The sequence below is a fragment of the Pleurodeles waltl genome, chromosome 10, assembly GCF_031143425.1.
Source record: "Pleurodeles waltl isolate 20211129_DDA chromosome 10, aPleWal1.hap1.20221129, whole genome shotgun sequence".
Taxonomy (NCBI): Eukaryota; Metazoa; Chordata; class Amphibia; order Caudata; family Salamandridae; genus Pleurodeles; species Pleurodeles waltl.
The window spans coordinates 406362297-406386630 of NC_090449.1; positions in this window are offsets into that span (position 1 = coordinate 406362297).

The window sequence follows — 24334 nt, forward strand, 5'->3', positions numbered from 1 at the left end:
CAGCACTTAGAAAAGAGTGAAAAGAGGAAATGCAAATCTTTTTGGCTATGTGTATATACACTGACCTTGTTTTGTATATTTTTCTCTTATGAAAAGTACAATGACAAGAGTGGTAAGTAGTCTCAAGCACTTATCCCACCACTGCACAACCAATGTAGGAGGCTGGACTGGCTTGTAGTGAGTACCAAGGGGTACTTGCACCTTGCACCAGGCCCAGTTATCCCTTATTAGTGTATGGGGTGTCTAGCAGCTTAGGCTGATAGATAATGGTAGCTTAGCAGAGCAGCTTAGGCTGAACTAGGAGACGTGTGAAGCTACCACAGTACCACTTAGTGTCATATGCACAATATCATAAGAAAACACAATACACAGTTATACTAAAAATAAAGGTACTTTATTTTTATGACAATATGCCAAAGTATCTTAGAGTGTACCCTCAGTGAGAGGATAGGAAATATACACAAGATATATATACACAATAGCAAAAATATGCAGTATAGTCTTAGAAAACAGTGCAAACAATGTATAGTTACAATAGGATGCAATGGGGAAACATAGGGATAGGGGCAACACAAACCATATACTCCAAAAGTGGAATGCGAACCACGAATGGACCCCAAACCTATGTGACCTTGTAGAGGGTCGCTGGGACTATTAGAAAATAGTGAGAGTTAGAAAAATAACCCTCCCAAGACCCTGAAAAGTGAGTGCAAAGTGCACTAAAGTTCCCCTAAGGACAAAGAAGTCGTGTTAGAGGAATAATGCAGGAAAGACACAAACCAGCAATGCAACAACTGTGGATTTCCAATCTAGGGTACCTGTGGAACAAGGGGACCAAGTCCAAAAGTCACAAGCAAGTCGGAGATGGGCAGATGCCCAGGAAATACCAGCTGCGGGTGCAAAGAAGCTTCTACTGGACAGAAGAAGCTGAGGTTTCTGCAGGAACGAAAAGGGCTAGAGACTTCCCCTTTGGTGGACGGATCCCTCTCGCCTTGGAGAGTCGTGCAGAAGTGTTTTCCCGCCGAAAGGACGCCAACAAGCCTTGCTAGTTGCAAATCGTGCATTTGGCGTTTTTGGACGCTGCTGGGGCCCAGGAGGAACCAGGAGGTCGCAAATTGGACCTGAAGAGAGAGGGGACGTCGAGCAAGACAAAGAGCCCTCACTGAAGCAGGTTGCACCCGGAGAAGTGCCAGAAACAGGCACTACGAGGATGCGTGAAACGGTGCTCGCCGAAGTTGCACAAAGGAGTCCCACGTCGCCGGAGACCAACTTAGAAAGTCGTGCAATGCAGGTTAGAGTGCCGTGGACCCAGGCTTGGCTGTGCACAAAGGATTTCCGCCGGAAGTGCACAGGGGCCGGAGTAGCTGCAAAGTCGCGGTTCCCAGCAATGCAGCCCAGCGAGGTGAGGCAAGGACTTACCTCCACCAAACTTGGACTGAAGAGTCACTGGACTGTGGGGGTCACTTGGACAGAGTCGCTGGATTCGAGGGACCTCGCTCGTCGTGCTGAGAGGAGACCCAAGGGACCGGTAATGCAGCTTTTTGGTGCCTGCGGTTGCAGGGGGAAGATTCCGTCGACCCACGGGAGATTTCTTCGGAGCTTCTGGTGCAGAGAGGAGGCAGACTACCCCCACAGCATGCACAAGCAGGAAAACAGTCGAGAAGGCGGCAGGATCAGCGTTACAGAGTTGCAGTAGTCGTCTTTGCTACTATGTTGCAGGTTTGCAGGCTTCCAGCGCGGTCAGCAGTCGATTCCTTATCAGAAGGTGAAGAGAGAGATGCAGAGGAACTCGGATGAGCTCTTGCATTCGTTATCTGAAGTTTCCCCAGAGACAGAGACCCTAAATAGCCAGAAAAGAGGGTTTGGCTACCTAGGAGAGAGGATAGGCTACTAACACCTGAAGGAGCCTATCAGCAGGAGTCTCTGACGTCACCTGGTGGCACTGGCCACTCAGAGCAGTCCAGTGTGCCAGCAGCACCTCTGTTTCCAAGATGGCAGAGGTCTGGAGCACACTGGAGGAGCTCTGGACACCTCCCAGGAGAAGTGCAGGTCAGGGGAGTGGTCACTCCCCTTTCCTTTGTCCAGTTTCGCGCCAGAGCAGGGGCTAAGGGGTCCCTGAACCGGTGTAGACTGGCTTATGAGGAATTGGGCACATCTGTGCCCAACGAAGCATTTCCAGAGGCTGGGGGAGGCTACTCCTCCCCTGCCTTCACACCATTTTCCAAAGGGAGAGGGTGTCACACCCTCTCTCAGAGGAAGTTCTTTGTTCTGCCATCCTGGGCCAGGGCTGGCTGGACCCCAGGAGGGCAGCTGGCTGTCTGAGGGGTTGGCAGCAGCAGCAGCTGCAGTGAAACCCCAGGAAGGGCAGTTTGGCAGTACCAGGGTCTGTGCTACAGACCACTGGGATCATGGGATTGTGCCAACTATGCCAGGATGGCATAGAGGGGGCAATTCCATGATCATAGACATGTTACATGGCCATATTCGGAGTTACCATTGTGAAGCTACATATAGGTAGTGACCTATATGTAGTGCACGCGTGTAATGGTGTCTCCGCACTCACAAAGTTCAGGGAATTGGCTCTGAACAATGTGGGGGCACCTTGGCTAGTGCCAGGGTGCCCTCACACTAAGTAACTTTGCACCTAACCTTTACCAGGTAAAGGTTAGACATATAGGTGACTTATAAGTTACTTAAGTGCAGTGTAAAATGGCTGTGAAATAACGTGGACGTTATTTCACTCAGGCTGCAGTGGCAGGCCTGTGTAAGAATTGTCAGAGCTCCCTATGGGTGGCAAAAGAAATGCTGCAGCCCATAGGGATCTCCTGGAACCCCAATACCCTGGGTACCTCAGTACCATATACTAGGGAATTATAAGGGTGTTCCAGTAAGCCAATGTCAATTGGTAAAAATGGTCACTAGCCTGTTAGTGACAATTTTGAAAGAAATGAGAGAGCATAACCACTGAGGTTCTGATTAGCAGAGCCTCAGTGAGACAGTTAGTCACTACACAGGTAACACATTCAGGCACACTTATGAGCACTGGGGCCCTGGGTTACCAGGGTCCCAGTGACACATACAACTAAAACAACATATATACAGTGAAAAATGGGGGTAACATGCCAGGTAAGATGGTACTTTCCTACACGTAGTAACTTCATGTCTGCATACCTCAAAACAATGTGGAAGGAGTGTGGTGTTACCTACAAGTTCACCCCCTTATCATTCACAAACTAATGGATTGGTTGAGAGGTTTAATAAAACTTTCAAAGGCATGATCATGGGACTCTCTGAAAAACTCAGAAGGAGATGGGATGTCCTCTTGCCATTCCTCTTTTTTGCCTACAGGGAGGTACCCCAAAAAGGAGTGGGCTACAGCCCCTTTGAACTCTTATTTGGTCGCCATGTTAGGGGTCCCCTTGCTCTTGTTAAGGAGGGTTGGGAACAACTGTTAAAACTTCCAAAGCAAGACATTGTGGACTATGTACTTGGCCTGAGAAGTAGAATGGCTGAGTACATGAAAAAGGCCACTAAAAACCTTCAGGCCAGCCAAGAGCTCCAAAAGCAAAGGCTGTCCTGACAGATTACCACCCAGGACAGAAGGTGTGGGTATTGGAGCCAGTGGCCCCAAGAGCACTCCAGGACAAATGGAGTGGACCCCACCTCCTTGTAGAAAAGAAAGATAAGGTCACCTATCTGGTAGACCTAGTCACTGCCAGAAGCCCCCTTAGGGTGCTTCATGTCAACCGCCTAAAACCTTACTATGACAGAGCTGACTTATGAGGGGCAGGAAGAAGAGAGTGACCCTCTCCCTGACCTCTTCTCCAACACTGAAGCTGATGGCTTAGTGGAAGGAGTTGTTCTTCAAGACTGCCTTACTGCTGAGCAGAAGGAAGACTGTAAAAATCTCCTAGGTCGGTTTTCTGAACTCTTCTCACTCACACCTGGTACAACTACTTGGTGTGAACATACAATTGACCCTGGAGACAGTTTACCTATCAAAAGTAAAATTTTACAGGTGACCTGACCATGTCAGAGATTGCATAAAAACAGAAGTTCAGAAAATGTTAGACCTTGGAGTTATTGAGGCTTCTGATAGCCCCTGGGCCAGCCCATTGGTGCTTGTCCCCACCGCATAGCAAAGATGGAAAGAGAAAAATGTGGTTTTGTGTGTACTATAGGGGTCTTAATACAGTAACCAAAACTGATGCTCACTCTATACCCATGGCAGATGAGCTAATAGATACACTGGCATCTGTCAAGTATAAAAGCAACTTTGATTTGACTGCAGGGTATTGGCAGATCAAAATGTCAGAGGATGGTAAAGCAAAAACTGCATTTTCTACCATAGGAGGGCATTGTCAATTCACTGTTATGCCCTTTGTTTTGAAAAATGCACCTGCCACTTTTTAGAGGCTGGTGAATACAGTCCTCCAAGGTTTGGAAGCTTTCAGTGCAGCATACTTAGATGATACTGCTGTATTTAGCGCCACCTGGGAGGACCACTTGGTCCACCTCTGGAAAGTTTTAGAGGCCCTGCAAAAGGCAGGGCTTACTATCAAAGCTTCAAAGTGACAGATAGGGCAGAGGAAAGTGGATTATCTGGGCCACCTGGTAGGTGGAGAACAGATTGAACCACCACAGTGGAAGATTCAGACCATTATGAACTGGGCTCCCCCTACTACACATGCCCAGGTCAGAGCCTTCATAGGTGTCACTGAGTATTACAGGAGGTTCATTAAGAACTATGGCTCCATTGCAGCCCCTCCTAATGACCTCACCAGAAAGAAAATGCCTAAAAAGGTATTGTGGACAGCTAGCTGTCAGAAAGCTTTTGAGGAGCTTAAGCAGGCAATGTGCTCTGCACCTGTGTTATGCAGCCCATACTACTCCAGAAAATTAATTGTCCAAACAGATGCTTCTGAACTAGGGTATAGGGGCTCTACTATCACAAATTAACTCAGAAGGCCAGGATCAACCTGTTGCTTTTATTAGCAGAAGGTTGATCCCTAGAGAAAAGCGTTGGTCTCCCATAGAGAGGGTGGCCTTTGCTTTTGTCCGGGCCTTGAAGAAGCTGAGATCCTACTTGTTTGGGCATCACTTCATTGTTCAAACAGACCACAAACCTCTAGGGGCTTAAACAGATGAAAGGTGAAAATCCCAAATTGTTGAGGTGGTCCATTTCCTTACAAGGTATGGACTTTACAGTGGAACATAGACCTGGGAGTACCCACTCCAATGCAGACGGACTCTACATATTTCCACTGAGACAATGAAGACTCGTCTGGGCAAGGTTAGCCTTATTGTCCCTCGTTTGGGTGGGTGGGGGGTTGTGTAGGATGTACGATCTTTCTTGGCGTGTTACCCCCATTTTTACCTGTATGTCAGTATGTTTTTGCCTGCCTCACTGGGATCCTGCTGGTCAGGACCCCAGTGCTCATAGTTTATGGCCTAATGTGTGTGGTGTGTGTATAGTGTTTGACTGTGTTACTGAGGCTCTGCTAATCAGAACCTCAGTGCTTATGCTCTCTCTGATTTTCAGTTTTGTCACTATAGGCTAGTGACTTAATTTACCAATTTCAATTGGCATACTGGACCCCCCTTATAAGTCCTAGTTTATGGTACCTAGGTACCCAGGGCATTGGGGTTCCAGTAGATCCTTATGTGCTGCAGCATTTCATTTGCCACCCATAAGGAGCTCAGACAAACTCTTCCACAGGTCTGCCATTGCAGCCTGCGTGAAATAGTGCACACACTATTTCACGCCCATTTTCACCGCACTTAAGTAACTTATAAGTCACCTATATGTCTAACCTTCACTTGCTGAAGGTTAGGTGCAAAGTTACTAAATGTGAGGGCACCCTTGCACTAGGAAAGGTGCCCCCGCAAAGTTCAGGGTCATTTCCCGGGGCTTTGTGAGTGTGGGGACCCCATTACACGCGTGCACTACATATAGGGCAAAACCTATATGTAGCTTCACAATGGTAACTCTGAATATTGCCATGTAAGGTGTCTAAGATCATGGAATTGTCCCCCATTCCAAATATGGTATTTGGGAGCCATTTCCTTGCATCCTGGGGGATCCACTATGGACCACCAGTACTGCCAAACCAGCTCTCTGAGGCTTGCACTGCAGCTACAGCTGCTGCCACCTCACAGACAGGCTTCTGCCCTCCTGGGGTTTGAGCAGCTCAGTCCCAGGAAGGCAGAACAAAGCATTTCCTTTGGGAGCAGGGTAGTACACCCTCTCCCTTTGGAAATAGGTGTTACAGGCTGGGGAAGGGTAGAATCCCCCAGCCTCTGGAAATACTTTGAAGGGCACAGATGGTGCCCTCCTTGCATAAGCCAGTCTACACCGGTTCCGGGACCCCTTGTCCCCTGCTCTGGTGCGAAACTGGACAAAGGAATTGGGAGTAACTACTCCCCTGTCATTCACCACCCTAGGGGTGGTGCCTAGAGCTCCTCCAGTGTGTCCCAGACTTCAGCCATATTGCTTTGCAAGGTGTGGGGGCACTCTGTATGGCTCTGAGTGGTCAGTGCCAGTAGATGACGTCAGGGACCCCTCCTGATAGGTCCTTACCCGATAAGGTAGCCAATCCCCCTCTCAGGGCTATTTAGGGTCGCTCCTGTGTGTTCTCTTCAGATTCTACTTGCAAGATTCCAGTAGGAATCCTCTGCAACTACTACTTCATCCTCTGACCTCGGATCAACCGCAGCCTGCTCCAAGAACCGCCGTAACAGCAGCAAAGTATCCACAAGGGTTACTTTTCTTCTGCAACTTCAGCTCCAGCCAGCAACTAGAACAGTTTCCACGGTTTGCACGCTCTGAGGACTCCCTGTCTTCACCCTGCACCAGAAATACTGAAGAAATCTCCCATGGGGTGACGGAGTCACTCCCCTGCTCACGCAGGCACCTTCTAAGTTGATGACTGGGTTTCTTGGACTCCTCTCCTGGTGATGAGCCTGCTCCTTGGAACACAGAGGGTGGACCCCATCGACACAGACTGTGCTGAGGTCCTGCTGTCTTAATTTGGAGGAGGTGAGTCTTTGCCTTCCCCAGAATGACAGCACCCCTGTGCACCGCGTCATCTTCACCTCCTGAGGCCTCTGTGCACTATTTGCAAAATTCATTCATGCACAGCCTGGCCCAGGTCCCCAGCACTCTATCCTGTGACGCTCAACTTGCTGAGTTGTTCTCCGGTGGCATGGGACCCTCCTTTGTAGTGCTGCACCAACTGCATTTTGCACCTCCTTTGTCCCCGTGTCCTGGGACTCCTGTGGGTGCTATCTGGTGCTCTGAGGGCTCTCTGAAGTGCTGAGAGCCCCCTCTTCCTCCTCACACAGAGTTGAGACCCCAGGTCCCTCCTGGGTCCAGATAGCCCCTAGTTGATGCAAAAAGCAACTTTGCTGGAACCAAGGCTTGTTGGAGGAATCCAGCACCAAAACTCACCTGCATCCAACTTCACAATGTGGGACATCCTTTGCATCATGCAGGAACCCACTGGCATCTTCCTAGGGTGCATTTCTGCAGTCTTCTTCCAACCGGGGACTCTTCCTTTGCACTCTCTTCTGGGTTGGTAGGGTCTCCTGTCCTTCCTGGAACTTCTTTCGACTTCTGGACTTGGTCTCCTTCCTTTGCAGGTCTTCAGGTCCAGGAATCTACTGGTTGTTGTTTGCAGACTTGGTTGGTTCTTGCAATCAATAGGTGTAGTGTGTCCTAAAGAAACTTGCAGTACTTTACTCCTGCTTTTCTGGGCTCTGGGGTGGGGTAGTTTACTTACCTTTACTGTATTCTTACTCTCCCAGCGATTCTGCACACACTACACTTGTCTAGGGGGAGAATTTGTGATTCACATTCCACTTTCTTAGTATATGGTTTGTGTTGCCCCTATACCTATTTTCTCTCATTATTCTATAGCATTTCCTATTGTTTGCACTATCCTATGTCTAATTACTTGCCTTACTTTGGTGACTAGTGTATATATTGTATATAATACTTACCTTCAGAAGGAGTATTGACTCTAAGATATTTTTGGTACTGTGTCACCCAAATAAACTACCTTTATTTTTGGTAACACTGAGGGCCATATTTATACTTTTTGACGCAAAACTGCGCTAACGCAGTTTTGCGTCCAAAAAAATTAGCGCCGGCTAACGCCATTCTGAAGCACCATGCGGGCGCCGTATTTAATCAATGACGTTAGCCGGCGTTAGCCGCCGGCGCTGCCTGGTGTGCGTGGAAAAAAACGAGGTACACCAGGCAGCGCCGGCGTAGGGGGATATGGAGCTTGGGCGTCCAAAAATGGGGCAAGTCAGGCTGAGGCAAATTTTTCGCCTCAACCCGATTTGCGCCATTTTTTTCGACTCCCAACCCCCATAGAAATGACTCCTGTCTTAGCAAAGACAGGAGTCATGCCCCCTTGCCCAATGGCCATGCCCAGGGGACTTCTGTCCCCTGGGCATGGTCATTGGGCATAGTGGTATGTAGGGAGGCACAAATCAGGCCCCCTATGCCACAAATAAAATTAAAAAAAATACTTACCGGAACTTACCTTAATGTCCCTGGGATGGGTCCCTCCAGCCTTGGGTGTCCTCCTGGGGTGGGCAAGGGTGACAGGGGGTGTCCCTGGGGGCATGGGAGGGCACCTCTGGGCTCCTTCCGAGCCCACAGGTCCCTTAACGCCTGCCTTGTCCAGGCGCTAAAAAACGTCGCAAAAGCGACCGTACGTCATTTTTTTTGACCCGCCCACTCCCGGGCGTGATTTTTGCCCGGGAGTGTAAATACGGCGCACATGCCTCGGAGTCAATTTTTTAGACGGGAACGCCTACCTTGCATATCATTAACGCAAAGTAGGTGTCCACGCTAAAAAATGACGCAAACTCCATGGACTTTGCCGCTAGACGCGTCTAACGCCAAAGTATAAATATGGAGTTAGTTTTGCGTCGGAATTGCGTCAAAAAAACAACGCAATTCCGGCGCAAACAGAGTATAAATATGCCCCTGAGTATTGTCTTTACTTGTGTATAAGTACTGTGCAACTATAAGTGATATTGCAGGAGCTTTGCTTGTCTCCTAGTTCAGCCTTAGCTGCTCTGCTACAGCTACCCCTATCAGCCTAAGCTGGTAGAACACTACTACTTGACTAATAAGGGATAACTGGACCTGGTCTAAGATTTAAGTACCCAAGGTACCCACTACAAACCAGGCCAGCCTCCTACATTTGGAACTCCATGTCATGATTTGTATTTGGGTGACAATTTCAATGGTACTTCCCTGGTGCACTGCAATACTAGTGACTCAGGTATTGTGGCGTGTGCATCAAGGGAAACTGAGTTACTGTGTGATGTACATGTGGCTCAATTTTCAGTCTGCAATTATCATGCATTCACTGGTCCATAACAGATGTGGCACAGTTGTATGTAGGTAACAAATGCCCCATTGGCAGTGTCCCCTAAGCCGTGTATGACCCCTTTGCCAACATGATCCTTTGGCTGGGATCATGTGTGTGTAATGATGACAATGTAGCGCTAAACATGTGCTGCCCACCTTGCTGTGCTGATACAGTGAAATGTGGTATGCTGACAGTGTCTTCCCTTATCATCATTGCCAGTATGCATGGGCACAGGTGCTGTCATTGCAGCTGAAATGTGTGACTAAGGGCCACATGTACGAAGATCAGGTTTTGTGAGTCACACATTGCAAGACTTAGCAACTCGCAATTTGCGAGTAGGATAATCTGAGGTACAACACTGTCAATGACACTCTGTAGATTACAAATGGGGTAGCAACTGACTTACCTCATGAATTTTAATGAGGTAGGTCTCATTTTGCAAACCCTTTGGGAATGGCGGCATCTCACAGGGATGCTAGCCTGCTGGGCTCACCAGACCACCATGTCTGTGACTGCTTTCAAATAGAGATGTATATTTATTTTAAAAATGCAGCCTTATTTCATCAAGGGTAAGCAGAAAGCATGTCAAAAACCAATATTGTGATTTTACTATTATTTTTAAGCAGCCAGTGTTCCATGGGACCACTGCCTGCTCTGAAACATTTTTGGGCATTCATTCACAAAGGAAACGGGATCCCATGGGGACCCCTCCCCTTTTGCAAATGGGTTAGCATCAAATTGAAACTGGTGTGAACTGCAATTGTTTAGTGACATCATTCACGGTCACCAAACAATCAATCAGCGGGCTGCGGCTCGCTAATAGGAAGGGAACGCCCCTTCCTAAATGCCACTAGCAAACCCTGTTTAGTGATTTGGCACTGTGATTGCAGAATGGCAAAAGTGGGTATGTGCATTGGAATAAACATTTGTTCTTGACGTAAACACACAAAATCTGAAAACTAGGCCTTTTGTGACAATTAAAAATAGCTTGGTACATGTGGCCCTAAGTGATAGTCGTACATGACTCAACAAACCTCAGGACTACATTGTTAGCATGTATAGACATGTGGACTACATCTCAGTACTGGGACACTAACAATTTGTTCTGCTTGCATTCAACATGGCCACAAACATTGCATGCAGCACGTCAATACTTCTGCTACTGTCACTCAGGCGCATTCTACTGTACACATTGTCAGTGTGATACTCACCAACAGGGCCACCAATCATCACACCCAGGTGGTCCAGCAGATCCTGCTCTCTGGCCACCAGGTCAGCCCTGTGATGCTTCAGCTGGTGCTCAATCCTGCTCGTGTGGAATACTTGTTTGAGGTGGTAGAGCACCTTGCCCCACCAAAGCTGCCTTGCCTCTGTGTGATACCCCTGTATCACACGTCCACCCTTCTCCAGCATCAATGGAAGGAAGTGGCAGACCAGCCACACAAAGTCCCCAAGCTCCTCCTTTCCCATGCGGGTCAGCCTCGGCCTGCCCGACATGTCCTTGCACAACAAAGCAAAACAGAAAAAGTGTAAAAAGGAAGGAAAATACATGTAAAAAAAGGAAACTTACAGCCCAAACCGAAGAACCCCAACTAACCCAACTAATCTAACCCCCAGACACCCGACAGTACAAATACAATCCAAAAGAAACTAAACTGCACAAAAGCACAAACACAGGTACAATGAACAAACAGAATACACAAAAGACACAAGAGAGACACCACAAGATACAGGAAACGCAATTCAGACACCCGCAACACCGAGACACAGCCACACAGTCAAGAAAAAGCACAGATTGTAAAGTGAAAGTAAAAGTACACTCACTGTACCATGCCTGTAAACATGATTTCCTATTACATCACTTCCTTTTCCCTTTGCAGACCATTTTCCGTCATGCGTGTATTTTTTTTAACGCATACGATGTTTGCGTGAATATTTTCGCCGCATAACCTACATGTGCGGCAAAATACCACGCATTACCTGTAGACTTCAATATCAATGGAGATCCGCAAGCATGTGGTGCGCAGGTGGAATTAACGCTAGGGGCCCCTGTATGGTTAGTTAGCGTTTGCGTGATTTTTCGACGCATTTTCATCAAAATGTGTGACTCAAACTGTGATTGCGTGATTTAAATTATTTAACATGCATGCACCCTGTATCATGATGAAGATAGGATGGCATGGCCTGCAGTGTGTGGTATAGTGGTTGGCCACATGTGGTAGAGCATGCAACTGTGTGCTTTGTGGGTGAATGATCTGTATCAACAATATGTGTGTTTCTGAAGGAACGGCATGCAATACATTGGACGTAATTCTCATGTATGAATATGTTACAAATGGGTATCTACATCTGATGGCAATCAGTGATCTACAACAGTCATGATATGTGTTTGTAATATGAGTTGACTCATGGGATGTGTGTAGTTGTTTGACTATGGGGACATTACATTTCACATGACAAACAAAACTCAGGGATGATTGAGGATGGCTGATGAGTGCTATGTTGGATATGTTACCCCTCATATGTCATTAATTGTTGGTTATGACTTCATGGTGACTAGTGTGTGAACTACACATATGTCGGCCCTGTGTACATGTTTGGTATGTAGAGTGTTTGAGACACCGTTCCTTAATTCCACCCATAATAGGTACACGTCAGTTAGACTCATAAGAATTACCTATGTTACTTATGTTGTTGTGGTGGACCTGCTGCCCTGGCTGCATGTGTTCACATGTTTTCAGATGTGCATTCCACAGAAGTTTCCAGTTCAAGTGTGTGGGCATGTGTACCCTGTGTCAGGATTGGGCTCCATGGTGTTACGGTTTCCTGAGGGTCTAGTCAGGAGTCTGTTAGGGACACCCCCTGAGTTCACAGAGTATCTCGCAAGGAAGTAGTGTACGAGAGCAGAAGAGCAGCTAAAGGCATACGAGGGAAAAAGGCCAGCTATGGTAAGGCAGAGAAAACAGAAATGTGAAGGCAGAGCAACCTTAGCGCAAACAAATATGGAACAAGTCAGTAATGGACAAACATGCAGGGACTATAACTAAGATTGTACACAGGGTAGGGCTCAGAACTTTCCACAACAACAGGGGACGTCAGTGCCTCTGTGCAGATTAATCTTACAGATAGTCACCACGCAAGCCCCATAGAAAGGAGGCAGCAGAAGTGATTCTGTGCCTAGACACTTAGGGCACAAACAAGGATTGTACTTACATACACAAGACTAGCTCTTGTGGGTCTGGCTGGAGACACAGTGACAATTCCTGGAATACAGCCATAGCACACTGTCACTGTTAGGCATTAATGACTACATGCAACACTAGACAAAGGATGGGAGCTGGGTTTGCCTCCTGGCAACCAGGTGCCTGCCCAAATACAAAGGAAAACAATTCTAGACAGGTGAGGACTGATAGGACACTTACCAGACACGATAACCCTAGAGGAAACAGAAAGCGAGGAAACCAACTAGGAGGCAAAGCCAGGCACAGGGAACAGGCTCAGGTTGACGCAAAGGCTGGAAAGGGTCTGGGAAACAGAAAGCAGGCTCTGGCAGAAAGAAACATGAACAAGGCTGAGAAACAGGGAGCAGACTCTGAATGGAACAAGCAGGAACAGGACTGGGTAAACAGAGAGCAGGTTCAGGCTGAATCAGGACTGTAACACAATCCAACAAGGGGGCTGGAACACAAAGAAATCATACTCCAATGCACGACTAGGAGCTTCAGGGAATGGCAGCTTATAAGCAGTTCCAGGCAGCAGCAAGGCCAGGGTGGAGTCACATGGCTGGGCTGCACAAGAGAGGTCACAGGTGTGTGCAGCTTCAGTCTCTCACAAGTCCTGGAGGAGAGAATCCAGTATAAAGGGACAACCGGACTAATTCCCATAGGAAGCAATGGACAGAAGATTACAGGTCTTACCGACTACCAGGCAGTGCATTATGGGACCTGACGTCCATGCAAACTAATGTAGTTCTTCTATACCATGCCATAGGGAAAAGGGAAGCAAACAGGAGTTAGAAAGGGACACTGGGTGAGTGTTAATGATGATTACCAGGGTACAGATAGTCTGTTTACAGCACCCTCTAGAGTTGAGAGGGCAGAGAAGTAACACATGGCAGTGGCAGGACTTATTTCTAGGGATGCACTGCACAGGGCATGTGTTGTGAACATTGCTTGTCATACCTGGGACACTCATGCTATCCATTTTCAGAAATGATGCCCCCCTTGTCACACAAGCTCCTTGCAGAGATTGCAAATGTCACACTTACTTTTATCAGGGGTCTGTTCATACATTCCTGTTTCCACTGATATTTCACATCCACTGCCTCACGTATGGGGTGCTTATTTACCTTAAGATTGGAGATGTCATAGTTGTGTGTTATGTGCTACACTAGACCATGTTGACAATGTGGATGTGTGCCATATGCTGTGGTCTATTGATTTTTTCCTTCATTTGTGAATTTCAAAAGATGTTTATTTTTCATATGTGTGTGATGTTTGCTGTACAATCATACTACTCATCACATGTGTTGCAGCAGAAGTAGTCAGATTTGTCTTTGTAACATGCTCCCTGAGGTAATACTCACATTCCTAAAGAACATGTGATGGAGAAAGAAGAAACCAGGATTGTGTGATCAAGTAAGGCGTTTATTTACATATCCTAACAAGGTGTGTAGAGTGACTATTGGTTGAAAACAGTTTGTGCAATTAGCTGTCTGCAGTGCATTCCTGCAGCTGTGTTTTGCTGTTCCCCCTCATTTTCCCTGGCACCATCCTCCTCCTCCTCAGGCAGTTCTTGCTCTGGCTCATATAGAGGGATGTTCGTCCTCACACAAATGTTGTGCACGATAGCACAGGTAAGTATGATTTTGCAAACAATGTGTGGGGCATATAGGAGGCTGCCTTCTGTGATGTCCAGGCACCTAAATCTGGACTTCAGGATGCCGAAGGTCCTTTCAACAATGGTGCGTGTCCTCTGATGTGCCTCATTATAGGCACGCTCTGCTGCTGTGCTTGGGTTGTGGAATGGAGTTATGATCCATGGCTGGATCCCGCAACCCTGATCTGCTGCAAAAGATAATAGGAGTGAGTATTTTGTTAGTGCTTGCAACAGGAATGTCATGTAGGATGGCAGTTGATATCTTGTGTCATCTGTGACTCATATGTGTTGGTGGTATTGTGTGAGATCCTGGGCTTCTGTGAGGTTTTTTCTGCAGTGTGTTGTTTGACTTGACAACCTGTGTTTGGCTCAGTGACCTGGGATATATGATTTTGTTTCCAAACTGCTGGTCAGTATGTATTTACCATGCGTCGTGTAGCGTCCAACATACAGCACTGAGGTGTTCAGTACTGACAATGCACAATTGTTCCATGTGTGACTTGGTTCTAGGCAAACCTTTGTTGTTTCCTGTGCCAGTGGCTCATGTGCAACCGTGCACCTACACTACCAAACTTGCTCCAGGTAACCTGGCTAACTACCTTGTGGAGGTGGATGTATCTGTGCAGGAAGGGCTCTCCCTGTAGAAATGTTATTTTGATGGACAATTGGCTCTTTTAGTGTGTGCAGCAGTGTGCAGTTTGCATTAGTGGCATATCAATATGTGTCCATAGCACAGTCCACTTCCTTATTGCTACCTGGCAACGGCACCCGAGGAGTGATGTATGATGTTGGGACTGCCTCAGTATTTCTGTGTCACCTACATGTGAGTCAGCATCATCATGCTATGTGTCTCATGGTGTTGCACCTGCAGCAACACACATTGCACACCATTCCATGCTACATACTGCTTAGAAGGGTGTCGGATTGACTATGTGGCCTGTTGTAATTGTAAACGGTTCATCTTCAAAGTTGTACTTCCAGTGCAGGCCATGTCATTGTCACTGTGTGATTCAACATATGAAGGAATCATGTACACTCCCAGGATACTTGGCCAAGATGTTGGGGAACAATCTCTGGTGGTCAACTATGGCCTGCACATTGATGGAATGCATGCGCTTTCTGTTCCGGAATAGGTGCTCTGTTGCTGCAGGGGGTACGATCCGGACATGGGTGCAGTCAATTGCACCGAGCACATGCGTGAAGCCATATATTTGGTAGAAACCCTGTTTTATCTCCTGCTGCTTCTGCTGGGTCGTGGGGAAGCTGATGTGGCGGGGTGTGAGGGAGATTATGGCATCTAAGACCTTGGGCAGGAAGGCGGAGAATGAGGGCTGTGATACCCCAGCGACCATGGCACCCGTTGTTTGGAAGGAGCCACTTGCCAACATATGCAGGACAGCTAGCAGCTTGGTCACCGTTGGTATATTGTGTGGTATCTGCAGGCTAGCTGTTATTTGTGGCTTAATTTGGCACAGCAGCTGCTGTATGTCTTCCACGTTCAGGCGATATCTCCGGATGATGTCCTGTTCCCTGAGGCCATGAAGGGTTGTCCTGTTCCTGAAGACCGTCTCCTGCCTTCTGCGTTGCCTTTGTTGACGACGTTGGGGTGGTGGTGGCTGCTGCTGTTGGTCCTGTGCTCACCGTTGTCTTGCAAGCTGCATCAGTAGCACCTCCATGTTGTCCTGTTCGGCTGTGATGTTGCTTGTGAGTGTTCTCCTTAAATAGTGGTGTGTTTGCCTCAGTTTAACACCTGCCCTGACCCAGGCATAATTTTTGTAATTTTGACACAAATCGGGTTTAGCGTCATTTTTTGGGTCCACCTCCTACCCGTGCGTCATTTTTGCCCTGTTGGATAAAATATGGCGCTAAGGTGTTTGAGTCATTTTTTGGATGGGACTGCCTATCTTGCATCTCAATGACGCAAGGCGGTTTCACGCATCCTTAAAATGACGCTAACTCCATAGGCGGCTCCAGCGTCAAAATATAAATATGAAGTTAAGTTTGCGTTAAAAAAATGATGCAAATCCGGCGCATACAGAGTATAAATAAGGGCCTAAGGGTCTTGACCGCCGGGGCCGGGGTTGGCGGGAGCACCGCCAACAGGCTGGCGGTGCCCCGCAGGGCATTCTGACCGCGGGGGTTTGGCCACGGTCAGAACAGGAAAACCGGCGGTGTCCCGCCGGTTTTCCGATGCCCTGAGGAATCCCCCATGGCGGCGCAGCTTGCTGCGCCGCCATGGGGGATTCCGACCCCCTCACCGCCATCCTGTTCCTGGCGGTTCCGACCGCCAGGAACAGGATGGCGGTGAGGGGTGTCGTGGGGCCCCTGGGGGCCCCTGCAGTGCCCGTGCCAATGGCATGGGCACTGCAGGGGCCCCCGTAAGCGGGCCCCACATAGAATTTCAGTGTCTGCATTGCAGACACTGAAATTCGCGACGGGTGCAACTGCACCCGTCGCACCCTTCCCACTACGCCGGCTCCATTCGGAGCTGGCGTCCTCGTGGGAAGGGGTTTCCCGCTGGGCTGGCGGGCGGCCTTCTGGCGGTCGCCCGCCAGCCCAGCGGGAAACACAGAATGGCCGCCGCGGTCTTTTGACCGCGGTGCGGTCATTCGGCGGTTCCCGCCAGACGGGCGGCTCCCGCCGCCCGCCGGGGTCTGAATGACCCCCTAAGTTTCTAACCAAGGGCTGCAAATCCCAGCACGATGTGAGATAGATGTCATCCACATAGGATAACGCCTTGGGGTCAATATCATGCAATATTAATGTTACACGGGCTGAGAACAGACCAGGGCTATTTTTGTAGCCCTGGGGCAAACAAAAGAAGTGTTTTTGTGAGCCGAATGGGAATGCACTCAGGTCCCGACTTTCGGGTGCCAAGTTTTGGCAAAAAAATCCATTGGAGATATCCATGGTTGTTTTGTATTTTTTATGCAGTGTTATTAATTAGTGCTGTGTGAGTTTTGAACTGCGTATGTGCGTGTATGACTGTTTAAGTGTCTGTAATCTAAGACTATTCAATATGAATGGTTGGGTTTTGCAACAGGGAATAACGGGTTATTCATTGTAGAAACACAGGGCTCAATTACTCCCTGGTACTCAAGCTGAGTGAGGATTTCCCTCACTGGAGCTTTAGCTTTGTGTTTAATGGGATATTGGGGCTGAGGCAGTGGCATAGGCCTAATCGGTATTACAAGGTAAAGAGAGTACTCATCCCAAGCTACATGATTGCGGTATAGTGCAGGTGCCTGTGCTAAAACCCAGTTAACAGCATAGGCTTGGTTTACCACTTCTAGAACAAGATCAGTGAAAGAAGACAAAATTACATCTTCCCCATGTGAGAGCTTCCGAAAGTATTCAGCAGGCCAACCTCTTTTGGGAAATAGGATATCACAAGTAAGTTCATCCCAGAATATTACACTAATGGTGCGCTCTATGTCTCCCTCAATTTGGATATTTAAGTAATAAACCCTGTTGGGTGGGAGAACGCACCCATCCGCAGTCTCAACTGCAGTAAAGTCGCTAGTTGCTATCGCATCCAGATGATCTTTCAGACTCTGGTGACATATTGTGATCTCTGCCGCGCTATCCAGCAGTGTCACAGCCGATGTCTTGTTCTTCAGCAATGTACTCAAGTACACTGGCATTTTTCATTGAAATTGCTTCCACCTTTTTCTTTTTAAACTGTGGTTTTTGTTATGGGGACTTGTCTTCTTTTTGTCTGAAGATCACAGTGAGTCTTTCTTCTGTTTCACGTAGTGAGGATGTTGCTCTGACCGGCCCACTCTCTCGCTACGTCTATCCATTGCGCCCTGAAAGGAACGAGAGGGACATGAATCAGTATATATGAAACAAGCTTTTATAGTCTCTCTATTTCTGAGATTATATCTCCTTTTGGAGTTCTCCGGGTGTGGAGAGTCTGCTCCCTGACTTTGTCTGTCTTTAATTTGCTTTTGTTTATCCCATCGCCTTTTAGAACCCTCCTGTGCTTGTTTGGTACCTTCCTTAGGGGTGGTACTCTGTATTTCAGGCTTTTTTGGCTTGGTTCCTAAACTATCCCATCCTATACTAATATAGGTATTGGGAATGATTTTCGGTAGCTGTTTCTCCTGTTCCAAGTGTGGACTCTCAGAGCCGCTGGCGTATAGCCAACGCTACCGCTTCCCTTTTAATATTACTAATTATTATTGAGGAGACTGCGTCGAAGTCACACATTAATTTCATCCCCAAATCTAGGGCTGGAACAGCCCTGTGTTCGTCCTGCATTTGTTTTAACACTTCCATTAAATTGGCAAGTGTCGGGGCACCATGTGTGGTAGTGTAAATTGCAGCAAAGACTGTACACACTGTGGTGCAGTCGTCCACTGAGGGAACAAATCTGAATTGCAGCCACCTTGTGAGAATTCAATGTTTTTCCTGTGATCCCTTATGGGGAAATAAGCTTCCAGTTGATTAGTTTTCTGGGCTATCCAGAATGGGATTTTCTCTCGTTCCGTGGGCACTTTGCCCATGATAGAGTGCACTGTTTGTTGGTTAATCCCAGTAATGGCCAATTGGTATCCAGTGGGTGTTGGTAGTGCTGGATGTGCTTGTGTTGTGTTCAAAGTCCACATTACGAACTGAATAAGGTATATGTATAATGTTACTAGCTAAATGTAAAGATTACGCAGCTGCCTGCATATTTTGTACATCAGGGTGTGGTGTATATATGGCAAACATTGGTCACGTTGGTCCATCATTACCTAAGGGGCCTAGGGCCAGATGTAGCAAGGTCCGAATCGCAAATTCAGATGCAGAATGGTGCCTCAGACACTGTCTGTGACTCGCTATGGGGTCGCAAAGACCCACGTCATAAATATTAATGGAAAACGAGTTGCAAAATAAAAAAAAATAACGAAACCATTTAGTTTCATTTTTTCAGTGTAGGCAGTGGTCCATTGGACCACTGCCTTCTCTGAAAAAACCTTTTTGCCCACATTCACAAAGGGGGAGGGGTCCCATCGGGACCCCTTCCCTTTTGCGAATGAGTTACCACCAGTGTGACACTGGTGATAACTGTGAATTGCTTTGCGACCGCATTCGCGGTCACAAAGCAATTCTGTATTGCGATGCGAGTCGCAAATAGGAAGGGAACACCCCTTCTTATTTGCGAGTCGCATTCACAATTGGCGAGTCGGTACCGACTCGCAAATTGTGAATGTGCATCGCAGAAGGCTGTTTGCATGGCGCAAACTGCGATTTTCGCAGTTTGCACCATGCAAACAGCTTCCTACATCTGGCCCCTAATTTCACGGGTTGTATTACATGTGGTAGGGCGCCATTAATCCAGTTCTGATGTTCTTGATAAGGAATCGGTATTTCAAGATACTGGTATGCTTGGTACCATTGTGGTACGTTTGCAACTCTGTATGTGTGGAATGTGTATGTTGTAGAGTCTTCCTCAGGAGAGGTGACCCAGGAATAGAATGTTTCTGTTTTTGTAAGCTTCATGAGCTTCTACAAGGAATGTGACATCCTCACCCTCCTTTGTTAAGCCATGCCCTATCTGATGCAGTGTTAATGCATGTCTAACATTCTCGGGAATGTCTACGGTGTTAGCCATATTATGAAATGGGTAAAGAGATGGAGCATCAAATGGGGAGAAAGTCCTTTAAAGAGTTTGAGTTCGAACAACCCACAGCCTAGTTAGGTGCTACTTTTTTTAGCGGAGTAGGATTAGCCCAAAGACCACTGACATCTCCGTATAATGGTACTTAGGTTACCTGTTGTGTGTGAGACAGAGATACTCAGGGCATCCGTAAATTATTGCCAAAACACCATCATTGGTAGTGCCATGTCGTAGTTGGACTCTTGCTCTGGGCAAGACTGCTTGTTTAGAGATGACAGTACCTTTGTTTGTAGGTAACTAAGCCAATCCTACAAGTCGCAACTGTCGGCCCAACCATCCCGGCTCACAAGCAGAACCTCACCAAAAACCCAAACAGTAAAAGGTGATTTCTGGAAGCCTTTACACATGGACTCAAGAGTGTGACATCTCAGGGGAGTCGTGGTTAAACGGAGATTAACCTTTTTTCACATGAGCAACAAGTCTCAGTCACACGCAGGCAATGATGGAGACGCAGTAAAGTTTTCAATAGGTTTTATTTACAAGCCTGCAATCTACTGTGAAATCCATGGGCTGCAATGATTAGGATAATGAACAATGCAAGAAACAGACTGGTTAAAACGAGAGTTGTGAATACAAAGACCTCCACCATCTTGAAACAACATGAGATGTAAAATAGGCCCTATTACCCTAGCATGATGAACCTAATCTCTAACCTAAAGAGAGGTAGGTGTGATAAACCTAATCTGCCAGTACCATGTCCACGAGAAGAGCCCCTAACCCTTGTTACCTTGGAATTAGGTCTCTAGACCAGACTTCGTGGGAACATGAAGGCTGGGTCTGCATCAAGGCGATGTGCAGCATAGAGAGTGTAGATGGCATTTGGTAGGAATCCCTCTGATAACCTTGTCTACATGAGATGTATTTATACAGATCTTGTAGGACCCCTGGCGCAGGTATGTTCCCAAACAATAGATAAGAAGGCATGCTTGGAGCGGCAATTACGTAAACAGTTCCCTCCAAAAGTACATTATGTTCTTGTCACACGTAAGTGGGAAAGGGACATGATGTGAATACCTATGTATATCACTTATCTTTGACACTGATAGTGAAGCCTTTAAAGAGTGGCACTGATAACCTGGAATCAAAACATCTTCCTAACTATAAACATAGCAGCCATCTTGGAAGAAATAATTAAATAAATACTGTAATACAGAGCAGGGTAAGTAGGTTAAAAGTCACTAGGTGACAGGGTCACAGGCCTGCAAGCCAGAAGGCTAAGCAAACTCCTGATTCCCAGTAAAACTAAATTGGATCCATTACAAGCAAAGGAAGGCAGAGGAAGGCAAAAATCTGGGATGACTTTGCAGAGAGGCCTAGGTCCAAAGGGAGAGCTAGCCTTGCTACAGTAAAAAAGAAGTTTGGAGAGGTTTCATTGCCAGGATATGCAAAACCTAAGTACACATTTCCTACTTTTTAGATACCATGCATTCTGCTCTATTAGCTTTTATGGCCTACCTTAGGAGTGACTTATATATACATTATACTATAAGTTATAAGCATTGAAAAGTAATGTTTAAACCCCACCTACAGGATGCAGTAGCAGGCCTGAAACATGTTTTACAGTGCTACTTTAGTGAGCACCACAATGACTGCTGCAGCCTACTAGCAGCCTTCAGTTTACAGGCCTGAGTACATGTAGTACCATATACTATGGACTGTGGAGTTAAATGTGCCAATCAGGTGCATAACAGTTGTACCATGTTTGGAAGGGAGAGCACATGCAGTTTACCAATGTTTAGCAGAAGTAAAATGTGCAGAGTCCTAAAACAAACAAAAAGAGTAATGAAGGTAAAAATCGAGGGGAACACCAAGCAAAAGATTTTAATTTCAAACTGGCACCTATTGTATAATAAGCAAATACATGAGATTCACAAGTAAACCACCCATTGGCACGGAAAGGGCAGGCCAAACCCACAGTAAATATTGGTATTGTCCACAATACGTCTTCGACATCAAGCTAAATGCTACCTGTAGGCGAAACTCAAAAATTGCTAATCACTGCTCATGCCTCAGGCGTTCTCCACAGCTTTGTACAAAGAATCCAGAAACGTCAATACAACTATGTAAATGTTGTTGTATGAACCTTCAAGGCAGCATTTAAATGTGCACTCAACCTTGCATATACAAGTACTGGTAAAATGTTCCTTTAAATAGCAGCTTCATGACCATTCCAGTGATGGACAGTTACTTTAAAAATGAGAATTATTGTTATACATACCAAACAACCAGCAGTGTGAGTCCTTTTTTGCTTTCAGTAAGATATATATTCCTGCAAAAGAGAGTCTGAATTGTCAAAACGTCTGAGCAATAGTCAGATGTGAAAAGGACATTACATAACTGTGTGGTTGGGGATTTGCATCATGTGCTCAAACAAATCTTTGGGAAGTACCAATTCTCAATAAAATTCACTAAACTGATCTGACCGATTACCTTTCTATTTAAAATACTGTTACATATATTTTCAGACCATACTTCATCCTAATGATATGTTTACAATAAATGTTCCAGTTTTATGGGATTCTTCCCCTGTGGCTTTCACAGTGCACAGGTTAAAAAATGTACATTGTTTTTATTAGAGACAAACTTCTTAGTTTCACTTTAATAATAACCTGGAGAAGGTCCTTTCCCTCTGAAGGCGTCCCAAGGCTTCTAGGAGAACATGTACAAAGCCCAGAGGGGGAGACTGCAAATCTCCAGAATTATTATTGGGGGAATGTTCAGGTGCCACGCCTAACAAAGGGACAGATGGACATTCTGGAGGTGGACCTAACGAGACCCGCATTGGTGGCAACACTGAAGAACATGCCACACAATAAAACTCCTGGCTTGGATGACTTTCCCCTGGAATTTTACCAGGCGTTTAATCAGGTTGTGCCTGAGAGGCTGCTAGAGATTTATATGGAGGCAGGGCAACTGGGGAAGCTACCCGAGTCTTTGCAGGAGGCAGTAACTGTGATGATACCTATGCCAGAAAAGTCCCCAGATTTTATGAGCTCTGATGCCCCCCTCCTCATGATTAATATGGATATCAAGCTTCAGGCCAAAGCGTTGTCAAATAGACTTAAGAGGGCCACAGGGTCTTTATTGAACGAGGACCAGTACAGCTTTATCCCAAGCTGTTGCACTTCAATGAACCTTTGGCAGCTAAGGCATGTCTGACATTCCACACAGGAAATAGGCATGGAGGGTGCCCAGATAGCACTGGATATCAAAAAAGTTTTCAACACAGTCAGGTGGTCGCATGTTTGCGGTGTTGCAAAGGAAGGGTTTTGGTTCAACTTTTTGAGGTTGTGTAAAGATCCTTTATATAGAACCATGGCCAAGGCGTGCTTCAGTGGTGTGGTATCCACCAGATGGAAGATTAAATGTGGCACCCAAAAGGGACACCCTCTGTCTCCTCTTTCAGCTTGGCCATAGAGCAGTTGGCAGTTGTGGTTAGAGATGCGTTACAGAACCGGGGAGTCACAGTGGGCAACATCACAAACATAGTTTCCCTTTAGACAGATGACACACCGAGTTACCTCAGGGATCCTCACATTTCATTGCCAATCTTATTTACTAAAATAGAACAATGTGGGTTGATATCTGCTCTTCAGAGCAGCCTAGAGAAGACAGTGGACTTTTTTCTTGGCAGGTTGGTAGGAGGTACAAGCGATAGTCTGCCTGATGTAGGTCTGCATTGAGAGGTAGATATATTTCCTTATTTGGACAAACAAATTTTGCAGGATCAAAAGAACCAATATGCCTACAACATGGGTAGAGTCAAACAGTACCTCAGTAGCTCCATCGCATCCTGGAACACACTGCCTCTCCCCCTCCATCATGGGTTGCATGGCACTTGCGAAGATAGGCTTTTGGCCCATTTTCTTTATCATGTAGAAAATACACTGTGTAGCATTTCCTGATCCACATTCAGGGAGACAGACTCCCTTATGATCTCACTGGTCTGGGTACATAAAAGAAGTAGAGTACGCTTGTGTGTCCTTAAACTTGATGGATTGGAGGACGTGCTAGAATTACCAGATCTAAAATTATACTATATTGCATCCCAGCTCCACCATGCAGTCTCATGGTGTTTGATTGAAGATAACTGGGAGAAACAGTTACAGAGGGGTTGCTGGGAACAGCAATTCCTTCCAGTCACATTGATGAGTGGCAGAGCGGTGCCTACTCAATGCCTAATTGTTAGTTGACATATGGCTGCTGTCTGAGAGATAGCAACCTGTAGGGTTATAAAGCACTTTCCATTTTCCAGATCTGTGGAGACCTGGTGGTTACAACCCCTCCGAACGATTAGCAAAGATATGGCTGTAGTCCTGTGCGAGGAAGTGGGATTCATGACACTAATCTATATCCGTGAGACAGCGTCATTTCCTTTAGACAGGTGTAGCACCAGTTT